Here is an 8,508-nt window from a genome sequence, read left to right as displayed (position 1 = left end):
AGACAGCTGGGATAGGCTCCAGCACCCCCACGACTCTAGTGAGAATAAGCGGTAGAAAAGGGATGAATGAATTTTGTAGCTCAAAACATGTTCTTTTGCATACAGTATACAATACTTGTGGTCCAGCCAGGAGACCTCTCATCTTAGCATGAGCAGGATTATGTTGGTGTTTTGGCCTGAATTGTTCACTTCAGCAATGATTGTTTTGCATTATTTTGCAAAGATACTACTGTCAGTTATAGCATTGAACATGGGCAGCATGCACTTGCCCTAACAGGCCCAGTGCTCCCAGCAGGTTGTGTGGCAGGCCAGAAGGTCATGAGGTCAGGGGCAAGGGGAAACTGAAATACTCTGACGGTAGCAGGCCAGTTGTTGATAGCATGTAAATAACCCTAAAATTAGCTGTAGCTCTCTTTTGACAATCTTGACTGTTACATCCATCACATACTCACAGTCTTTAAACACAGTGAAGGTCCATGGCATTAAATTGGGGATTATGTCATTGTTTGACCTAGGGCTGGGCGATAGATATATCGATATTTCTGTTAAGCACGATATTAACAAAGAAGCGTATCGTTCATATCGGAGGTCACGTGTTTCAAGATGGCGCCGCCCAGGTGCAAGCTAGCTAATGTAGCTTCGTTTCTTCTGCGGCGTTTTTAGTGTTTAATAGTGCTTTGTTTATTACTTTGTTGTTGTTTTTGTGCCATGCCGACCCCTTAAGCAAGTGTGCAGCTATGGATGTTCATCTTGCTGCGTTTGCAGCTTGCCGCTTGCGCCATTGTTTATACTCGGGAGCAGCTGTTAGCTTTGAGCATCCCTTCGCGACGCCGAATGATCGGATATCCCCGCGGAGATATAGAGGCTGCATAGCGGGAATGAACGGCGAAAAAGACGGTACCATGTTTATATATGAATATTCTACCATATATCGGGATATGACTTTTGGTCCATATCGCCCAGCTCTAGTTTGACCTCAAATCTGCTATGTCATCAGGTATCAGTGAGATTAAAATCCGATGAATGAACATAATCCCAAGTAGGATTTGCTGGCCGATTACATACCTCAAATGTCAACAGCTCTGCTGGTAATTACATCATATGGCACAGTGATGACTGGGCAGGGTGTGTTCCAGTTTTCCTACAGGAAATCATTAAAATAGATAGAATAAAGTGTCAACATCATAACACCTTTATTAATGACACAGGCAATGTTGTCAATAATGCCAAACAACTGTAAAAATAAATTAAGCACTGCTCCTAGTAAGATGTAAAAACAATAAGAAACTCTTCCTGTTCTGTGTTCTGCAGGTCCTATCAAGACAAGGTCATGGGGAAAAAGAGGAACTCACTACCAAAATAAAACAGGTGATAGCACTAAATCAGAACCAACCTGGAAATACTTGGAAGGGACTTTTTAATGTATATGCATCCACTTAAAAGGGCCCTTTGCAGGACGTAGCTGTTTTTTTATTATTAGTTTGCAGCAAATTCTTGGAAGTTAATAAAAACAAAAAGAAACAGCAAAAAATTGGAAAATCATGTCATTGGAAATATTAAAGAAAGATATTTGTCGTAGTATTATGTGAAACAAAGAAAACAACTAATACAGATGCAATTTTTAGAAAATTGGGCTACGCAAAAAGTAAAAATGTGAAAATAATTTCAAAATATTCAAAAATATTTAGAAAAAATTAAAATCATTGGAATATTTAAAAAATGTAAGTGGGAAATTTAAAAAAACAACAGAAATGGGAAAAATGGTTTTTAGAATGAAGTCAAAATATTCAAAGAAAAAAGTTAATGTATAAAACTATACGATAACAAATATATAATATTAATATAATATTAATAATAAAAATACAATATTATGGAAATAAAATAATATTTTAATAAAAAATAATATAATGGAATTAAAGGCAAAATATTGTGGAAATAAAGTCATACTATGAGAAGAAACTTGTCAAAATGTACGGGGAAAAAAAAGTAGCCATGGGCCGCGAATGGCCCCCAGGCCACATATTGGACACTTGACTTTGATAATTAATTGTTGATGCTCACTGAACTGAGATCTCCTTCTGCCGCCAGGTTCAAATTCCAAAGATTTGTGTGCCTTTGTATTTTTCCCCCCATAAAAGAATTGGTTTTGCAGCCTCCAATAAAACACTTATTGTTCCACACTATCATTATGCCAATAGAAATGTGCACAGACTGTGTACCCATCAGGGCTGGCTATATGTAGCCGACTTCTGTCCTCCCTTTCTGTTGTTATGTCTACAGTCTGCGTGAGTATGCTGCTCTATTTCTGGCCACACGTCTGTTTGAATGTACGTGAGAAAGGCTCTGTCAATGTAAAGTGGGGTCATAATGATGCATATTAAAAGCAGTGGTGAGGAAGTTGGCAAGCTTTTAGAAATGTTTTTTGACTGCTATATCAAATTAGAGAGTGGCTATATATGAGCTAAAGTACCTCAAATAAATGTTTTGGTGGCAAACGTTTACTTTTGGCTGGTCTTCTGCTCGCAGCTGCCTGAGTGGGCTGAGCAGCTGTGTTTGCAATGTTGGCACGGCCAAGAGCTAACTCCCAATACCGCCTCGTGCCTTTGCATTGGAAGCGTGGCTCGTTGTGCGCCGCCTTGTTTGCATATTTGGGTGACATTTGTTTGCTTCATGAGACCAGGTCGGCACCAAAGGCTGCCAAAGGCCAAGGCCTTCATGCGCCAGTGCAGAGATGCTGAAACCCAAGACGTCCGCTGGAACCTTACTCACTGTTGATGTCGTCGTCGCCTGATTCACATCACTTCATATGCCAAGGGAAAACGAAGCCAAGGTAAATCCACTATCAGCCTCAGGCACGGACAGTGCAGAGGTGCTGAAACCCAAGAAGCCCACTATTAATGAGCCCACAAACCCAACCAACCACTGAGTATTGTATTTTTGTAGGGACGTCCAATATTGTCTTTTTTGCCAAAATCCAATATTGTCCAACTCTCAATTTCTGATACCGATATCAGCCAATACCGATATGTATATAACATATCTCCTTGTGGGGGAATGAACACATTTGTGTTGTATATCGCATTTTTTAAATATCGGTTTCATTCATTCATTCATTTTCTACCGCTTATCCTCACAAGTGTCGTGGGGGGATGCTGGAGCCTATCCCAGCTGTCTTCAGGCGAGAGGTGGGGTACACCCTGGACTGGTCGCCAGCCAATCACAGGGCACATATAGACAAACAACCATTCACACTCACATTCATACCTATGGACACTTTGGAGTCACCAATTAACCTAGCATGTTTTGGGAATGTGGGAGGAAACCGGAGTACCCGGAGAAAATCCACTCATGCACGGGGAGAACATGCAAACTCCACACAGAGATGGCCGAGGGTGGAATTGAACTCGGGTGTCCTAGCTTTGAGGCCTGCGCGCTAACCATGATTGCGAAAAAAATCTGATCCCGATAACGACCGATAACACATTTTGATTATTATTTATAATTACATTTTTGTAATTATTTGTGCATTTATTTTCATAATATTACAACTTTATTCTAGTAATACGGTATGTTTCTGTCATAGTACAACAACAATGCATACTTAAATGGATTAGAGCTGCTGTGAAGGAGTGTGAGCTGGGATGACTAAGGGCTATGCAAATGCTTAGGATGTCCCAGCTAAACGAGGTGCAGCTTTGGGTCGGGTCAGCGTCTTTGTGGGCTTGTCAATTTGTGGCCTCGCCCTAACAACAAACATAAAAGTAATTTATCTCCCCGACGGTGAAAAAAAGTGAGAAGACCCCTCCTCCAGCTTTCCTTCACCGTCGCCTCTTTATCCGAGTCTCCCACCCAGCAGCTGTTCCTCTCACTTTAACCCGCACCCCTGCATGCCCCCCACACCAGACGCACTATGATGCCTTTGTTTTATTGTTAGGCAGCGGGACAGGGGTCCAACTCCCTCCGAGTGCGGATGCTCAGCTCTTAGAGGCGGATTAGGAGAGGCAGTTGGTTTCTAAATGAGCGAGGTTTTGGAAGCCGTTACTCTTCGGCTAGTCTTACAGCCACGCTCCTTCCTAACACCTGTTTATGTGGCGCCGTGTTTTGTGGGAGCTTATTAATGGTTTTCATACATGCTGCCTGTACTCAACAGCGGTTTGATGTATTAAAGCAACAGTAGGTAACAGTTTGGCATGAACATAACATGGTTTTTGTGGTACACCTGCTTGTATAAGAGGAGTAGTGTATCTGTTCTGCCATTTTGAGTCCGTATCAACTACTGTAGCATTAGTGGACCAGCTGGGGAACCCATCCTATTAGCACTAGCATCAGTGCCCACATTACTCTCCAGAGTTGTGTGCAACATTGGTAAAAAAAATGTAAAAGAAAACTTTCATGGACATAAAATGATACCACAACAACTGAATGTATTAAAGCAATATTATGGAACAGTTGTACATAACACTGATGGATGGCCATGGATTCCCTACTTTAATGGTCTATGCTAGGACACCTCAACACAGCAGTTGAAAGTGTTAAAGTATCACTATGTAACAGTTTGACATGCAAATACCAGATTCACAATGATTAGAATGCTGCGCCTGCTTGGAATAATTAGAACAGTATGTGTGTAATTGCCATGGTAACCTTGGATCCAGCCAGGACCCACTGTGTTTCTAGTACTAAAATCAATACTAGCATTACTGTTGTGTCAGGTAACAAACAAACTTTAGTCAATGTTTATTTTAAGGCATAATCTTATACGTATCGGTGGACCAGCCAGGACACCTCTCCTTTGTGTTAGCTGTAGCATCAGTGCTATTGTTACTGTTAACAGTAATGTTTATTTTGGGACATAATGTTATACTACGGCAGTTGAACATATTAAAGCGGAACGCAGAAATATATAATCACATCATAATAGGTGTGATAGTACACTGACATTTCTCATTTCCATGTTCACAGTTGATTCCCTGCTTTAGCAGTATAAAATTCATGGACCAGCCAGGACACCTCTCTTTTGTGTTAGCTGCAGCATCAATGCTACTGTTACTATTAGCAGTTTTTTTAGCAGTGTTTATTTCTACAGAAGTTGAACCTATTAAAGCAATATAATGTAACAGTGTGGCATGACTAACAGTTTCAAAATGGTTGTGATAGCACTCTGACATTTGTCATTTCCATGATAACTGTTGATCCCCTGCTTTGGCGCTGTATAATATAAGTGGACCAGCCAGGACACCTTTTCTTTGTGTTAGCTCTAGCATTAATGCTACTGGTATTGTTGTTTCAACGTTTACTTAAGGACATAATGTGAAAACATGGCTGTTGAATGTATTAAAGTAATATTATGGAACAGTATGGCATGAAAATGACAGCTTCAAAATGGTTGTGATAGTACTATGGTATAATAGTGCCTGTTGTATAATATTGGTGGGCCAGCCAGGACACCTCTCACGTTGTGTTAGCGCCTGCATCAATGATTACGTTTCCGTTCGGAGTTGTTTGTGCAGACAATGTCTATTTGAAGACATAATTTAATAACATACAATAAAAACAAATCACTCATTCCATACTGTTACTTTAAGAGCCCTGCACCTCGTTATATCGCCCACATCGCCTTAAATGTCTCCCATAACCCAAAACTGCAACCGCTGCTGACATTTTTTTTCCCTGCACGTATCAGCTTAAACCCGCATTTTTATGATTTGCTTGCCTAAAAAACAAAACAAAAAAACATCAGATGCAGTGCCAAGATTTGTTATCTTGTCTATCTTGTCTACTCGTCTAGGTTGTCAAAGACTCTTTCGTTATGAATCTGTGTTTGCTAGTATAAAAACAAAAGCTTGCTGGCTTTAGTATTTCCCAACACTGCAACGTCAGTGTCTGTCCCGTGAAAGATTGCAATCAGAGCTGTTTACCGTTTTGGGCCACTTTTGGGTCATTTTTGTCCTCATCGGAAATAACTGGGAGTAAATGGTCAGAGAGAAAAGAGACACCACAGACAGATAACCACTGCATGGTATTTGGCGCTGTATAAATAAATGGCTATTTTCGTTGAGGAACGTCGTTTTGGGGCTTTTTATGCATGTGACTTTGGGTAGGTGTGAGCCCTTAGGCAGTGGAAGCTTCCATGAAAGTCCTTGACTGGTTTTTCGTTTTGTATTATGGCTGACATGAAACAGACGGGCTGTAACGAGCTGTCATCTCTAGCGCTCGGCAAAATGTCCACTGAAGTGTGTGTGTGTGTGTGACCCTTGACATGGGATTGCTTATTGTGAGGACTTTAGGTGGTGGTACCAAGAATGTCTGACAGTTGGTATCAGCTATTGGAGTTTGTCACTCATTTGAAGTAAAGTAAAGCCTGTGTCTGACAGCTGCCTTACAGCCCTTGTGTGTGTGTAATATGTGTGCGTGTGTGGTCAGCTTCGGACAGGCCATTGTGCCCTCGGCTCTCAACAGATGTGGTCCGAACAATGAGCTGGGTAAATAAAAGGAAGTGGCGTATAAATAGCCTCTCATGTCTGCATGAGTTCTTGCTGCATTATGCCTGTTCCTGTTTGAGGTGACTGAATTGTACTGTAGGAAGTTGGACTGTGTTGAGATGTTGCAGGTGCTCGTTTGTTTGAATATCAAGCACATTTTTTAAATTTCTAGCAAAATAAAGCCAATTTTGTCCCTATTTTGGCCAAATGGAGGTATAGTTTTTAATGGGAAATATCACCTCAAGTTTCCACATGATATCCATCAATGCATGAAAGTCTCCTGATGTGTCTATGAGCAGTGAAGCCTGAAATCTCAAATCCAATGATAAAAACACAGGGGAACATTCCTAACCAGAAAAGCACTCTTAACAGTGCAGACCTCTGGCAAGCACCATAGTTCTCCCCGTATTGTGATTCAAACTCCTATATTTCTTGGATCAGATATTTTGTAGAACCTGTTGGAAACTTGTCATGTGTATTTGTTCTAAGTTTTTTTTTTTGTTATATGCACAAAGTGAGGGCTGCATGGTAGACAAGTGGTTAGCACATGGTTTTTCTCCGGGTACTCCAGTTTCCTCCCACATTCCAAAAACATGCTAGGTTAATTGGCGACTCCAAACTGTCCATAGGTATGAATGTGAGTGTGAATGGTTGTTTGTCTATATGTGCCCTGTGATTGGCTGGCGACCAGTCCAGGGTGTACCCCGCCTCTCGCCTGAAGACAGCTGGGATAGGCTCCAGCACCCCCGCGACCCTCATTAGGGTAAGCGGTAGAAAATGAATGAATGAATGCACAAAGTGCCAAAAATGGTCCTATCTCGCAATGTTAAGGAATCCTTTAAAACAAATACTGTATGAAGATGGTGATCCGGATTACCCCCAAAATGTAATTTGTTTTTCAATACCCATTTTCTGACAATTACTGAAAATTTCATCCAAATCCATTCAGAACTTTCAAACAAATGAACAGATACTAAATGCCACTGACTCAGTGTCAGGTGGACAAACATACTGAAAGAACATCACAGTGAAACATCCAAGCTGAAACACAATCTGGTTGACCTTCAACTCAGAAAAAAAAAGTTGTCATAGGCTGTAGGCGTGTCACGAGACTAGATGATACACGAGAGTGGGGCTACGAAACGAGAGAATTGACATGCAAGTGTGACAGAAGAAACTCTGAAGAACACAGTCTAAAAATAAAGGAACCGTCCTTCCCGTTTCCATCCCACTCATCCTCATTCCTGCCTGCAAACACTACATACGTGACAATGTCTTCCCGAAACTATTTCTAAATTTGAACAAATCAAAGGTGGCTAGCAATGATTGTGTTCAAATGTTTTTTAAGCTTACGTTTAACAACCACAAAGATGCTTTTTTTGATGGTGCACGTTTGTGACACCGCCCACTATTGGTCTGGCATGCATATGACAGCGCTGTTAGTCTTTTTGCAGAGCTGTGTGTTCCTGTTTTTTTCTGTAAATGTACCCCAAGTCAGCATTATCTGAAAGCCCTTTTTTTCCAGTGGCTGTGATGGTTTCAAATTCATGCCAGTTTCTCTCTCTGGGGCGGACGTCCTAGATTCAGGGTTCTGTTACAGCTCCATGGGGACACGTGTGTGTGTGTTACAGGTTGGAGGTCCAGGCCGGGCCAAGGTAGCGGAGTGAGGCCACTCATGGCCTATATTAGCAGCACACTTCAGATGAAATCAGATCCCATTGGTGTGCTGAGCAGTTAACTTAAGACGAGTTGCAGTGAGAAAATACTCAAAATACAGTGACCGAATGACTCAAAAGATGCCACAAATTCAGGAAACATTCATTTCCATAGTATTGTCTCTTTGGGAAAATATATATACTGTATATAAATTCATTCTGCACCCCTAACATATGCCTAGGTCTAAACTAAACAACCCTGGCTAATATAAAAGGCTGATTGTGTGTTGCCAAATATGCCTTATATTCAAATGCACTACTAATATTAAGTATGTCTGTGTGGATGGACATTTGCAGTCACCTGACAGATA

The 8,508-nt window shown here is 41.1% G+C and overlaps 1 protein-coding gene across 2 annotated transcripts in view; it reads left to right on the top strand.

Moving 5' to 3' along the window:
- Positions 1-620: 620 nt before the first annotated feature.
- LOC131106821 (pleckstrin homology domain-containing family G member 1) overlaps positions 621-8,508 on the top strand; it is a 44,041-nt gene continuing 36,153 nt past the window's right edge. For both annotated transcript variants that reach the window (XM_058056263.1, XM_058056261.1), the window contains exons 1-3: positions 621-897; positions 1,312-1,368; positions 2,681-2,830. The gene's annotated coding sequence lies outside the window, so the exon portion shown is untranslated. The remainder of the gene's footprint in view (positions 898-1,311; positions 1,369-2,680; positions 2,831-8,508) is intronic.

The sequence above is a fragment of the Doryrhamphus excisus genome, chromosome 19, assembly GCF_030265055.1.
Source record: "Doryrhamphus excisus isolate RoL2022-K1 chromosome 19, RoL_Dexc_1.0, whole genome shotgun sequence".
Lineage (NCBI taxonomy): Eukaryota > Metazoa > Chordata > Actinopteri > Syngnathiformes > Syngnathidae > Doryrhamphus > Doryrhamphus excisus.
The sequence above is the reverse complement of the archived record's forward strand: the minus strand, read 5'-3'. Positions and strand labels throughout refer to the sequence as shown.